Genomic DNA, 15,642 nt, shown 5'->3' with positions numbered 1-15,642 from the left:
GGTAGGTTTCTTGACCTAAAATTATTTCTCTTCTATCATCTATGAAGTTCACTGACATTTAATTTTATTCTCATTAAATAAGAGCTTGCAATTATTTAGGCTGTAGTCTAGTTAGAAATCTATTGAACTTTACCCTTGAAAAACTTCTGGATTAGAATTCTCAATACTATAATTCAAATCTTTTTTGTCACTTTATGTTGTACTTACAGACCAAAAGGTTTACAAATGTGGAGTTTAGGTGATAGGAGAAGACAGAGGAAACTGTAAAAACTCATATTAAAGAAAGAAAAGGTTGTCTTCTGAAACATTTGGTTAAAAGGGAAATAACCCTCTGGGTCCTCGAGTCCTCTACATATTTAAAACATACTCCTGAAAGGGTGAAATCAATGACTGAATATGTCTCACTTTTTAGACACATTGCCTACATGTTTAAGTAACAATCTTAATTTTCATTTAATGACTGTTGAATTATGCATCATCAAAATCATTCAAAAAGTACATTTAAAGTATTATATTTCTTTTTTGACTATGGACTTAAAAAGTGTTGCTTCAGCATTTTATTCTCTAACAGGACATTTATTCTATCCAGTAGTATATAACGTAAAATGCCAGATTTTTTCTTTTTATATGACTTCTGTTGTTGTTGTATGTTGTTGTTATGAAGTGCCGTCTAGTCAGTTCTGACTCTTAGTGACCCTGTAGAGGGTTTCCAAGGAGCAGCTGGTGAGTTTGAACTGCCAACCTTGCAGTTCAAACGGCTTTGCAGTCTGGCACATTAAACCACAGTGCCATTGTGATTTTGAATCTTATTTCTGTGGTTCATGTATATATAGAACTGAATTCAAAAAAGTTAAAAAAAAAAAAAAAAAGGTTGTGAATAGAAATACAGAAGTACAAAGGTTATGTCTTTGAAGGAGTCAGTGATGTAAAAGCAAATACTTCCCTTCTGCTTTAAGTGAAGTAGATAATACTTTTGGATTGTAGAAAATGTAAAACCACCAAGGAAAGGGCTGGGATTTTAGCCTACTGTAAGAAAGCCCTTGAATTCCATTGGCAGATTTTATCTTCTTAAATCTTAGATAGATTGAGTTATATCAGTTCATTTTAATTAAAACAGTGTTTGCATACCACAGGTTGTTAATGGATTTTTCTCCAATCCTGACGCCACATTTCTTCATTTAATACAGCTTCTCAGATTATCTGCTCAGCATACAGATGAAATAATTGTGGTAAAAGGATACAATCCTGGCATACACCTCTGATTTTAAACCATTCAGTATCCCCTTGATTTATATCTAAGTTCCTCATGAGCACAACTAAGTATTCTGGAATTTCCATTCCTCTTAATGTTATCCACAGTCTGTTATGATCCACACAGTCGAATGCCTTTGCACAGTCAATAAAGTACAAGTAAACATCTTTCTGGTATTCTCTGATTTCAGCCAAGATGCATCTGGTTATCAGCAGTGATATCCGTCATTTCATGTCTTCTCTGACTCTGTCTTGAATTTTTAACTTGAATTTTACTGCTGCAAATGTTGTTGAGTAATTTTCAGTAACATTTTACTTTCAGGTGATATTACTAATATTGTTCAATGATACCTGCTTTCTATTGAGTCATTCTATTATATTAGAATGGGCTCAAATATGAATCTTTTCCAACTGGTTGGACAGGTGTCTTTCTTTCAAATTTCTTGACACAGACAAGTGTGCACCTTCGGCACTGCCCAGTTTGTTGAAATATTTTTATTTTTATTTCATCAATTCCTGGAGGTTTGTTTCTCACCAAATGCTTTCAGTGCAGTTTGTACTTCTTCCTTCAGCATCATCAGGTTTTCACATATGCTACCTCTTGAAATTATTGAAAATGACCAATTCTTATATTTTCCTCCCATCTTCTTTTGCTACTTTCTGTACCATTCAATGTTTTAACCAATAGAAATCTTCAGTATTTCAAGTCAAGGTCTGGATTTTTTCCTTCAGTTCATTCAGCTTGAGAATCGCTGAGTATATTCTTACCTTTTGGTTTTCTGACCCCAGGTTGTTGCACATTTTATTATAATAGTTGCCTTTGTCTTTTCAAACTGCCCTTTCAAATTTTCTGTTCTGCTTTTTTACTTCATCATTTCTTTTAGTCCTTTTAGCTTCTCTACATTCAATTATAAGTTTCAGAGTCTCTTCTGACATATATTTTTTATCTTTTCTTTCTTTCTTGTCTTTAAAATTACCTTTTACTTTTTTCATGGATGATGTTTTTGATGCCCTTCCATAGTTCATGTGGTCTTTAGTCATTAGTGTCTATTACATCAAATCTGTCTCTAAATTCTGGGAGGATATACTCAATATCGTATTTTGACCCTCATGGACGTGCTTGAATTTTCTTCAACTTCAACCTCTCCTTGCATATGAACATTTGGTGATCAGCTCCACAGCTGGCTCTTGACCTTATTTTGGTTGATGATACTGAGCTTCAAGATTGTCTTTTTCCATACATATAAATATTTGATTTCCTTTGTGCTCTGTCAGGTGAGGTCCACATATATGGTCACTATTACATTGTTTTTTAAAAAAGTATTTGAAATGAATAGGTCATTGGTGGTGATCAAGCAGTCTCCGGCATCATTTCTGTCACTAAGGTCATATTTTCCAACTACCAATCCTTACACTTTGTTTTCAGGTTTCCCATTCCAGTCACTAATATTACCAATGTATCTTGATATTTGATCCATTTCAGACAGAAGAACTTTTCAGTTTCTTCATCATTGGCTTTAATGTTTGGTGCATAAATTTGAATAATAGTTGTAGTAGCAGATCTTCCTTATAGGCGAATGAATGGTTTTCTATCACAGACAGTATTATACTTCAATGAATGTGACACCATTCTTTTTCAATTGGACCTTCCTGGCATAGTGAATCATATGATTATCTGATACAGAATGGCCAGTACCTGTCTGTTTCAGCTCAGTAATGCCTAAGACATAGATTTTTATGTGCTCCATTTCATTTTTTGAAAGCTTCCAATTTTCCTAGATTCATGCTTCATACATTCCACATTCTAATTATCAATGAATGTTTGGAGATATTTCTTCCAATTTTGAATTGTTCTCCATCCCCAAAGATCATGAAAACTTTGCTTTATCTACATCATGATGATCAACTTTATTTGATGAGGCAGCTCTTTCCAACTAATATTTTGAGTCCCTTTCAAATCAAGGGGCTCTTCTTCTGACACTGTATATTGTTTCTCTTTGATCCATGAGGTTTTGGGTGGCTAATACTTTAATAGTGATCTGCCTCTCCTTCTTCCTACTATGTCTTAGTCTGGAAGCTCTGCTGAAACCTGACAATCATGGGTGACCTTACTGGCATTTAAAATGCAGTGGCATAGCTTCCAGCACCACAGCACCACACAAGCCACCGCATATGAAAAATCGACATATAATTTGTAACTATGGTACTTGTTGTTAAGTGCTGTCAGGTTGATTCTGAATCATGGTTACCCTGTATAGGATTTCTGAAGTTTTTACTCTTTGTGGGAGCAGAAAGTCTCATAATTCTCCCATGGAGTTGTTGGCTGGGTCAAACCTAAGACCTTGTGGTTCACAGTCCAGTTCTTATTATATGGAGCCAAATCCCAAAAGAGAATTCATTTTGGAACTATTGAAAACTTTGAGGAAACTTACCCCTTTTCCTTGTCTCTCCTAAGTTTACATTTCTACAGCTACCTTAAGTGACTTGTAAGTTATGGTCAGGAGCAAAGAAATAGCAGACAAGGGGTGAAACTCTTATTCTTTTTTTAACTTGAATTTGAATTCCATTTTATTGTATCTAGAAAAATCAGGCTAATGCACTCAGATGCCAGCCAAATGGCTGAAGGTTTAGCTCTTTCTGTAGATGCCATGAAAGAAAGTTCTAGTAATTTACTTCTGGAAAACCATGCATTGAAAACCTTACGAAGCACAGTTCTACCCTGACACACAGGGGGTCACCATGTGTCAAAGTTGACTTAATGGCAACTGCTTTAATAGCTCAATGATCATGGGATCCTCTCTGAAATGAGAACATTATAAGATTACAGTGAAGCTAAGATGTAGAGCTAAGTGGGATTTATCCAGCAGTTAAGATCTTTGCCTGATAGCCTTAAATTATAACTACAAAATACATTTATTCTCCTCTATATATATAAAAAAGAAATGTACCTCTGAAGAAATCACATGTCAATGACTTTAACGTCCAGTGCATCCTTAATCTCAGAGGTGTTATTTCTAATATGTTGTTGTTGTTATTTTTGTTAAGTGCTGAAGAGTTGGTTCTGTCCCATAGGGACCCTGTATAGGGTTTCCAAGGAGCAACTGGTGAGCTTGAACCACCGACTTTGTGGTTCAAACTGACCTTGTGATCTAGTGCTTGATCCCATAGCAGCACACCAGGAGTATTTAAGCTATTTTTGTATTTAACAATTAAAGGTCATTAGTATCAGAGGAAAGGAGTTCTGGTAGTTGTAGTGGTTATGAGTCAGGCTGCCAACCTCAAGGTCAGCAGTTCGAAACTACCAGCAGTTCCATGGGAGAAAGATGAGGCATTCTGCTCCCGTAAAGATTTACAGCCTCAGAAACCCTGGGCAGGGTCACTACGAGTCAGAGCCGACTCCACAGTACTTAACAACAAGAACAAGTATCAGAGGAAACTGTATTCAATTCCTAGCTCTGTCTTTACTAGGGCAAGTTAGTTATCATATTTAAACTTTCATTGCTCAACTTTAAAATCAGAATGTACATTCATGACTTGTAAGATTTTGTGCATATTTAAGGAAAATAAGCAATTATAATGATAACGAAAAGTTCAATATACAAGTTTTATTATTATTAAGAAGAACCTGACAAGCCATCAAGTCCCTTCAGGATAAACCCCCTTCTTAAACTGAAACCTAAAGTGAACACATGAACAGCCATATAAGCTCACTCACTGGTAACTGCATTAGTCTACTTGTGAGTGGAAGTGGGGGAAAGGCAGTAATGAAATGGGCTGAATTCGACCATCTTCCTCAGACTTCTGTTGACCTAGAGATGATAGAGAGGAGGAAAGACTGGTTGGTCTGTAGTTTGGGGGGACTTGAGAACTCCTGAACCCATGGACACTGACTAGCAACTGGAAGCTAGAGCTGAGAGTGAAGTTAAGTGAGGCATTCAAGAATGTCCAAACGTGCAGATAGTACCCATTTGACATTGTTTGGATGGCCTGATGATGAGAACTCAACTAGAGGAATACAAAGAAGTTTGATATAGGAAGCAAGTATAAATTGCTATAACTTGATGAACTTGACCTTTACTTATGAATGTTGTTGTTGTTAGGTGTCATTGAGTCAGTACTGACTCATAGTGACCTTATGCACAGCAGAACGAAACACTGCCTGATCCTGGGCCAACCTCACTACTGTTGCCACACTTGAGTCCATCAATGTTGCCACTTGACCAGTCGATCTTATTCAGGGTCTTCCTCTTTTTCTCTGATCCTCCACCTTACGAAACATGATATCCTTCTCCAGTGACTGGTCCCTCCTGACAATATGTCCAAAGTATGAGAGACAAAGTTTGGCCATCTTGACCTCCAAGGAGCACTCTGACTGCACATCTTCCAAAACATCTGTTGGTTCTTTTGGCAGCCCATGGCACTTTCAATATTCTCCCCCAACACTGTAACTCAAAAGCATCAATTCTTCTACGGTCTTCCTTATTCACTGTCCAGCTTTCGCATGCATATGAGGTTACTGAAAATACCATGGCTTGGTTCAGATGCACCTTAGTCCTCAAGCTGACATCTTAGCTCTTCAACACTTTAAAAAGTTCCTGTGCAGCACATTTGCCTAATGCAATACGTCGCCTGATCTCTTGACTGCTGCTTCCGTGAATGTTGGTAGTTGATCCAAGAAGAATGAAGTCCTTAACAACTTCAATCTTTTCTCCGTTGATAAGAATGTTGTTTATTTGTCCAGTGGTGAGGATTTTTGTTTTCTTGACATTGAGATGCAATTCATACCGAAGGCTGTGTTCTTTGATCTTCATCAATAAATGTTTCAAGTCCTCTTCACTTTCAGCAAGCAAGGTTGTATCATCTGCATATTGCAGGTTGTTAATGAGTCTTCCTCCAATCCTAATGCCACGTTTTTCTTCATAGAACCCAGCTTCTCATATTATTTGCTCAGCATACAAGTTGAATAAGTATGGTGAAAGAACACAACCTTGTCGCTCACCTTTCCCAATTTTAAAACATTCAGTGTTCCCATGCTCTGTTCGAACAACTGCTTTTTGGTCCAGGTACAGATTTCTCAGAAGTAAAATTAAGTGTTCTGGAATACTCATACTTCGCAATGTTGTCCATAGCTTGTCATGATCCACACAATTGAAAGCCTTTATGTAGTCAATAAAACATAGGTAAACATCTTTCTGATATTCTCTGCTTTCAGCCAAGATCCATCGGACATCCTCAATGATATCTCTTGTTCCATGGCCTCTTCTGAATCCAACTTGAACCTCTGAAAGTTCTCTGTCAATGTATGATTGTAGCCATTTCTGTATTACCTTTAGCAAAAACTTTACTCGCTTGAGATATCAAAGAGATTATCTGATGATTTCCGCATTCCATTGGGTCACCTTTCTTTGGAATCACATGCATATGAGGTGATTGAAACTATCATGGTCAGTCACATCTTAGTCCTCAAGTTTATCTTTGCTCTTTAACATTTGGAAAAGGTCTTGTGCAGCAGAATTGCCTAGTGCAGTAGGTCATTTGACTTCTTGAATGATGCCTCCATGAGCATTAATTGTGGATCCAAGCAAAATTAACTCTTTGTCAACTTTAACCTTTTCTCCATTTATCATGATGTTTTAAATTGGTCCAGTTGTGAGGATTTTTGCTTTCTTTACATTGAAGTGCAATGCATACTGAATTATTTCTGATCTTAATCAGTAATTATTTCACATCCTCTTCAGTTCCAGCAAGCAAGATTATGTCATTTGTGTATTGCAGGTTGTTAATGAGTCTTCCTCCAATCCTAATGCCACGTGCATCTTCATATCATCCAGCATCTCAAATTATTTACTCAGTATAAAGATTGAATAAGTAATTGTGAAAAGATACAACCTTGGTACATGCCTTCCCTGATTTTAAACCATTCAGTATACCCTTGTTCTGTTTAAACAACTGTTTCTTGGTCTGTGTACAAGTTCCTCTTGAGCACAATTAAGTGTTGTGGAATACCCATTCTTTGCAGCATTTTCCCTAGTTTTTTTATGATCCACATAGTTGAATGCCTTTGCATGGTCAATAAACTATAAGCAAGTATCTTTCTGGTTATTTGCTTGTAGAAGCAACAATATTTTCTTCTGTTCCCTCTGTTTTTTTGTTTTGTTTTGTTTTTAATATACACAAAAATACTCAGGAATATATAAGCATTTAAACAACCAAAGGGCACATTCTGCAAGCCTGACTCCTAGATGCAAGCACACAGCCTTACTCTTTCCATGAGTCTAAAGTCCTCAGCTGCTCTCTCTCCATGAGTCTAAAGTCCTCAGCTGCTCTCTCTCTATGTCCTCATCTCTGCCTCCTCTGGTGTAGTTGCTTTTCTGGATAGGGTCCCACATTCTGCTTGTTCTCTTATCCCTTGATGGTCCTCAGGTCCTCTGTCCCTAGACTATAAGATTAACTACTCTCTTCTTTTTGTTATCAAACTTCTACCTTTACTGTTGTGACAGTCACAATTAGTCATGATAACAATTATTCACTATTGAATCACAGGAATTTTATCCCCATATCTTTTTACCAGACTCATCTAGACACGATGGGAACTATTCAATGGGAGTTCTCCCTTTCCCTGCACACTCTGAAACTAAACTGCCTCTTGATAAGTTGTAAACCAGTCACTTCGTGCCTTTATAGCCCCCTCATTTTAGGTAGCCAGTGTCTAAGTCACCCGTCCCAATCAACTGTATACAGAGAGGATAGGATTGATACTTGAGACCAATTCTTTTTTTGATACAGTGATTCTGAGTATTCATTCTGTCTTCTTCTGATGCTTTCTCTAACATTCGATATCTTACTCATAATCCTTCAGTATTGCAACTTGAGACTTGAATTCTTTCCTCAGTCCTTTCAGATAGCAAAATTCTGAACATGGTCTTCCCTTTTCATTGTCCAATTCCAAGTCTTTGCCCTTCTTATTATACTTGACCTTGAAATTATACTGCTCTTTGAAATGTTCTGTTCAACTGCTTAACTTTCTCCTTTTTTCAGTTGCTTTAGCTTCTCTGTGCTCAAAGGCAAATTTCAGTCTTATGACATCCATTTTGTTTTGGTTTTTCTTTCTTTTCAGTGACCTTTTGCTTTCTTCATGGTTGATATTCTTGATGCCATTCCACAATTCTGATTTTTTAGCCATTAATATCTAATGCATCAAATCTGTTTTTTAGATGATCTCTAAATTAGGGTCAGAGTCCTGGTGTGACACTGTGGGTAAAGCACAGTGGACTGTAAGGTCGGTTTGAACTACAAGGTCAGTGGCTCAAACTCACCATCCTCTCCTTGGAAAGGGTCACTATGAGTCAGAACCAAATGGACAGCACTTAGCAACAACAATATATTCAAGGTCATTATTTGGTTCTTGCATACTTGTTTTAATTTCCTTCAGCTTTCAGCATTAAATTGTTGTTGTTTTTTTTTAAGTGCTATCTAGTGGGCTCTGACTTACAGTGTTTCTGAGGAACGGCTGGTGGTTTTGAACTGTCACCTTGCAGTTCAAATCTACCTTGCAGTCTAGTGCTTATCCTACAGCATCACACCAGGATTCCTAAAATTACATAGAAACAATTGATTGCTTGTTCTACAGTTGGCCACTGATCTGGTTATGGTTGATGAAATTGAGCTTCTCTATTGTCTCCTCTCACAGATGTAGCCAGTATGAATCCTGTGTATTCCATCTGGTGAAGTCCATGTGTATAGCCACACTTCAATGTTGAAAAAAAGGTATTTGCAATGAATAAACTCTTGATCTACAATATTCTATCATAAGACATCCAGAATCATTTCTATCACCAAGTTTATATTTTTCCATTACTTAACTTTACTGTTTTTTTCTCAACTTTTGCTTTCCAATCACCAGTAATTAATCAATGTATCTTGATTACATATTTGATTAATTTCAGACAGAAGAAGTTGGCAGAATTCTTCAGTTTCATCATCACTCATGTTAGTGGCTGGTGTGTAAATTTGAATTGTGGTATTTACTGATCTTCATTGTAGGTTTATGAATTTCATCCTGTCACAGACAGCATTGTACCTCTGGATAGGTCTTAAAATGCTTGTTTTGACAATGAATCAAATCCTGGTGTGGTGCTAAAGAATAAGCACTTGTCAACTAACCACAAGGTCAGCACTTCAAATGCATCAGTCACTCTCAGAAACTCTACAAGGTTTCTATGGATCATAACTGATTAGATGGCCCAAAACAACAAAGAATTATCCATACTAATGTATAGATAGAATGAGAAAAGTCACAGTACCCATTCTCTCATAAAAACCTACACTTAGAGAATATTTTATGAATATGCAGTTTAGTACATTAAATCCATTAGAGACATTGAATGCCTATACTTGTATTCTTTAGTTTTCTTCATTTTAAATATGTATTGCAGTGTGTTTATAGAGTATCAACTTTCTGTCTGAAAAGGCAAAAAAGTTCAGTGAAGCAATCTAATGTTTACAATGCTTAGACTTTGGAATAATGAAATAATAGATTCCCTGGATGACCTTTTTCATTTCCATCTGGAGGTATCATATGAGCACAATGGTGGTCCAATCTACACAATGGAAGGGCAATTTTAGTGAATATTTTAGTTTGTGTCTAAATTCTTAGTGGAAGAATATTTGAAACTTTGCTTAATTGAAATAAATCAAATCTGTATATTTGCCTTATCTTCTATTTTGGTTAATACAATTGATTTTTATTTAATGTCTCTGAGTGTGCTAATGTAAGTTGTGTGAATTGCCTTTTTATGAGCTCTCAAAAAATATATTTTCCTCATTTGATGGCTGACAGTATTCATGTCATTTCTAAAAATCTCCCAGATAGCTGAATGTTCAAAAAAACTCAACTTTATCCATTGAGAATTCCTTGTAGAAATATATTTTACCCAGATTGTCACGTTTCATGCCATCAATAAATTAGAGATGGAAAAAGCCTACTATGTTATTACATCTAAGTAGCAAGGAAGGAATGTATTTGACAGCACATCATTTAGGTATATAATTTATCTCATAATAACACTTGGAAAATTCTAATGATCCTGCAAATTTGTCAGGTGTCAGGGTGACTTTTCTTTCTTTCTTTTTAAAAAAATATTTATGGAAAGTGAGTAGTGTGAGTATATAAATTAGTCAATCTGAGTTGACACAAGCAGAGTGAAAATGAAGGAGCATTGTTGTAGAGACAACAGGACCGCAAGGAGAATGTCAGCTTTCAGAATCTCCCAGTCTGCATTCCATCTCACTCTTACCATTTAATAGCTGTATGCCTACATGCAGAATTTCCATGAGTTGGAATGAACTGGACAGCAACTAATAACAGCGTGAAATAGATGTAAGTGCAGAACACGTAGTAGTCACTCAATTAATGTGATTCCTGATTCTTGCTTTATGTGATGTTCTAGTAAATTTAAGGAAGATCTACTATTTATATGTTACATGTATGGTGGTAGTGAAGGTTATAGTGACCTTATGCACAGCAGAATGAAACACTCTCTGATCCTGAGCCAACCTCACTATTGTTACCACGATTGAGTTCATCGATGTTGCTACTTGCCAGTCCATCTCGTTGGGGGGTCTTCCTCTTTTTCTCTGACCCTCCACCTGACACAGGATAAGGCATAGCAAGGAAATGTACTAGACATGTTAGATAAAAATATGCTTCTAAGTAATATAGTGTTCAGATATTATTGTCTCTATATACAGTACTATAATCAGTCCAAAATATGAATATATGTTGGTTCCTGATTCTCTAGTTGTTTCCTGCAAGTATGTATTTTATTTTTATTTTTTTTCTCTGACATCAAAAATATAAATTTATTAAAGCAAAGATTGTTACTATTTTAATGTTGTTTCCAAATATCATCCACAGTGGCTCTGTTAGAGTACTAAAAGAACTTTTATACTCCAGAGTCACTCTGTCACAATACTGAAAGAACCTTTTAATTTGTTTCACTCAGAATCTCTGTTACAGTATTTAATAGTTGTTGAATAATTGTATTTTTGCGTAAGAAAAAAATTAACATAAAACATTGAAAATGCCCCTTAGTTGACCTGAGTGCTCTCTTTTGTTAAACTATTTTTTTTGGTGGTATGAATCTGATTACCACCTACTTGTGCTTGAGTGCACTTAAGATGGGCCTGTAACTTAAAAGTACTGCTACAAAACCACAGAAACATTTATTAAAATATCAAGCCTTCACAAAATATTACAGGAATCTTCAAAAAATATCAAACTATGAAGCTATTGTTTCTCAGTGTGTCATCTATACACTTCTGAAGGTGGTTGTAGAATTATTTAATGTCTCTTCTAGTCATAATCTTTGTAAACTCCCACCAAATGACTTTTTCCTGATAGATCTGAGTAAGAGATGGTGGGGGAAGATGCTGATGGATTATATGATTCACTTGTGACTGATTGTTATTGGGACTGTGATTGTAAACACTTGGAAATACAAGGAGGGGATTTAAACCCATCCTGCTGGAATTACAATGAGTCAGCTTAGAAGCAGCAGGGGGCAATCTCACTACTATTAAAAAGAATGAGCCATACAAGGAACACATCCCTTGGACACAGAGATTATCTGCACATAGAATCTCCTAGACCCAGAGCCAAAAGACTCCAACACCAGAGGAATGGTACAGAAGCAGCAGCAGCAATAGAACCAAGACATATCAGAGCACATGATAGAGCAGTAAACTTCCTAGCCCACTGAGCAAGCAAAACTGATTGCCTTTGAACAGGAGGATCCTTTGCCTAGTGTGATGCCTCCAGGTATTTAATTGGACAGCTAAGTTTGCTGACTCAGGAAGCTAGTGGAGTGCCTTGTGGCTGGGGCTTTTAGCAGAGTGGAGGGTTCTTTAGGCATTTACTAGCTTTATAATATTGCTAGAGCAGGACAATGACCAAGCCAGGTGGTCGACAGCCAAAGACAAGCCTGCCTGGGCACATGGCAGAAGAGAGTCTGTCCCTACTGGAAGAACTGTGCCCTGAGCATTTCTGATACTGAATTGTTAAGCTGTAAACTTCCCTAACAAACTCCATAACTGTAAGTATAGGGTCTGAGTTCTGTGTGGCCATTATAATGAATTATTAAAACCAGATGAGAAATAGAGAGGGATGTGGGAAGAAGAGCTGGTGTCAGTATTTGAAGTGGTCGTTCCGTTTTTCTAGCTCTTTCAAAGAATTGTCTGCTTTTTGATTTATACCATGTCAAAGCAGTGTTTTTATTCTTGAGTCTGTTCTGACTGACAGCGATCCTGTATAGGGTTTTTGAGGAGCAGCTGGTGAGTTTGAAACACTGCCCTTGAGGTCTAGTGCTTTATTCTATAGCACCACACCAGACTCCATAACAGCCTTGGTGGTGGTAGTGGTTGTGTAATACCATGGAGGTGGTTTTGGCTCATAGCGACCCTGTATAGGGTTTCTGAGGCTATAAATCTTTACAGGAGGAGAAAGCCTCCTTTTTGTCCCATGGAACAGCTGGTAGTTTCGAAGTGCTGACCTTGAGGTTAGCAACCCAACTCATAATCATGATACTACCAGAGTTTTAGCTACTTTCAAAGAATGAGCAGGTGCATTGTGGTATTGGAAATAAATTCTCAGCAGTTTTCCTGGCCCTTTTCTTACCAATGCTGTTTTAAATATTTTTAAAACTTCTTCTTAATATTCCCCCATAATCATGTGTCCTTGGAAAAAAACATCAAGATTGCCCATTTGGAATCCAAAAACACTTTGAGCTGCCCCCTCTGCCTTTAATTTAACTGAACAGATCCTCTTGTAAGTCACTGTTTTGATTGGATCTTTTCTTTGAGGCTAAAGTATTCCTAGTGTGGGGCTATAGGATCAGTGCTGGACTGTGAACCACGAGGTCATCAGTTCAGATGCATCAGCTGCTTCTCAGAAGCTGTGCAGTGTTGCTATGAGTTGGAAGCAACTCAAAGGCATTTAACAACAAATGAGACTAAAATAAGTGTTTGACTGTGAGAACTTGTCTATAGTCATCCATTGATATGAGACATGTTAAAACACGTTTACAATAAATATGTATATAAACTGGAAATCTACTAATATATATATATTTTTTTTTACTTTGTGAATACCATATACAAAGGGGCTTCAAAAATTCTTGGAAAAATTCTATTATCTATATTATTTATAGTTCCACTTTTATCCAGGTGTTTTTTGACGCTCCTGTTTAATCATTTGCAGCTGTGTCTGCACTTAAGGCACCTAGTTGTTCTGAATCACAACATATGCAAGATTTATCTTATATAAGTTTAAGAGGAATTCTCTCACACTCTAGAAGAAAATAGTGTGTCATTTTTAAGGTCAGCTTATGACTAAGGAATCTCTTAACATGGATGCCTTCCACCTTCACCATTCCCCTACTAAAGACAACATTTTGTTTTTACCCCTGTCTTCATTTACCTTGGGAATTAAACACCTGGAATTTTTTCAGGTTTTTTGGTTTCTAGTAGATGAATGATATATGAAGATTGTCTTTTTTCTTTTTATTTTAAAGTTTTTATTGTGAATTGAGAGATAGTTTACATGGGGGAACATCAGTTTTACACTCATCCTATCGTATTCATTTCATTGCCCTAATTACAATCGTATTTGTTTCATTGCAATGATTACAATCCCTTGCATGCTTCAGCATTCAGCAGTATTTTTTGCATCTTTTCCCTCTGGGTTTTTTTTTTTTTTGGATTTGCAACAAAACACTAAGGAATATACAATCATTCAAACAGCCAAAGGGTATACCCTGCAAACCTGCCCCCTAACCACCAGCACACATCCCCTCTCCCTTCTTGAGTCTAGAGTCCTCAGTTTTTCATCTCTCCAAGTCATCATCTCTGCCTCCATCTCTGGTGTTGCTGCTTCTCTGGGTAGGGTCACACATTCCACTCCTGTTCTTCTCCCATGATGATTCCAGGGTCTTCTGCTCTGGGACTGTAAGATTGACCACTCACCCCTTTTTTGCTATGAAACTTCTAGCTTTACAATTGCAACAATCACAGTTAGTCATGATAACAATTATTCACTATTGAATCATCAGAGTCTTGTTCCCATCTCCTTTCACCAGACCTGTGTAGACAGGATGAAAATCACTCAGTGGGGAATCTACCTTCCCCCACACACTCAGAATCTAAACTCCCTCATGGCTTTACAGAACCCCCGTTTTAGACAGCCAATGTCTAAGTTGACCATCCCTGTCAACCCTGTATACAGAGGGGATAGTTATTATCCTTGCTGTAAAAATTCATTTTCTCTTTTTTTTTAAGTTTTATAGTGAATTATGTGATAGTTTACATGGGAGAACATTCTCTTTACATTCATCCTATCGTATTTCATTTCATTGCAATGATTACACTCCCCTGCATACATCATCAAACAACCAAAGGGTACACCCCTAAACCTGTCCCCCAGCTGCCATCACACAGCCCCTCTCCCTCCCTGTGTTCAGAGTCCCCAATCTCTCCTTCTCTCCACATCATCTCTGCCTCCATCTCTGGAGTCACTGCTTCCCCGGACAGGGTCCCACACTTCACTTTTCTCCCTTGATGGTTCCAGGGATCTCAGCTCCTGGACTGCAAAAGCAGCCACTCCCATCCTTTTGTTACAAAACCTTTGCATTTACCTTTCCAACATTCACTGTCACACCTGATAGCAATCATTCCCTACTGAACCACAGTAGTCTTATCCCCTTCACCTTTCATCAACCCCATCTAGACAGGTTGGATATTCTACCTTTCCCCATACCCTCCGGAACTAGGTTCCCTATTGACAGCTTGTAAGCCAGTCATTTCTTGCCTTTATTACCCCTCCCCCACACACACATTTTGGGTAGCCAATGTCCAAGTTCCCCATCCTTATTGACCCTGTGTATCAAGGGGGTGGGAATGATCCTCACTGTAAAGACTTGTTCGCTCCTTTTTCATATTGCATCCACAAGCATAGGTCAAATTCATCCAATTGTAGTGGGGTGACTCTTTTTTTTTCTCTTATTTCTTTCTCTAGTCATATTCTGATCATTTAGCCATTGATGCCAGATTAAATGGGTACTATATGCAAGTGTGGATGTTCTTGTGCCTCTCCCCTCACTTCATATCAGCTGGATGCTTCACATTCCGCTCTAGTGTTCTGGGACCATGTGCCTGTCTCTGGGTTCAGGAGTCCCCAGGTCTCATCGTACTGCTGATTAAACAGGTCTCAATCCAGGTTAACAGGAGTCTATTGAATGTGGTCAGACTCAGCTCACAATTTCATTGCTGTTTTTCCCCCACTTATCTTTATTGGTGACCAACATGGTAAGCAGTAAGACCACGCCTGCTTATGTATTC

The sequence above is a fragment of the Chrysochloris asiatica genome, unplaced genomic scaffold, assembly GCF_000296735.1.
Source record: "Chrysochloris asiatica unplaced genomic scaffold, ChrAsi1.0 scaffold00284, whole genome shotgun sequence".
In the NCBI taxonomy this organism is placed as follows: Eukaryota; Metazoa; Chordata; class Mammalia; order Afrosoricida; family Chrysochloridae; genus Chrysochloris; species Chrysochloris asiatica.
The sequence above is the reverse complement of the archived record's forward strand: the minus strand, read 5'-3'. Positions refer to the sequence as shown.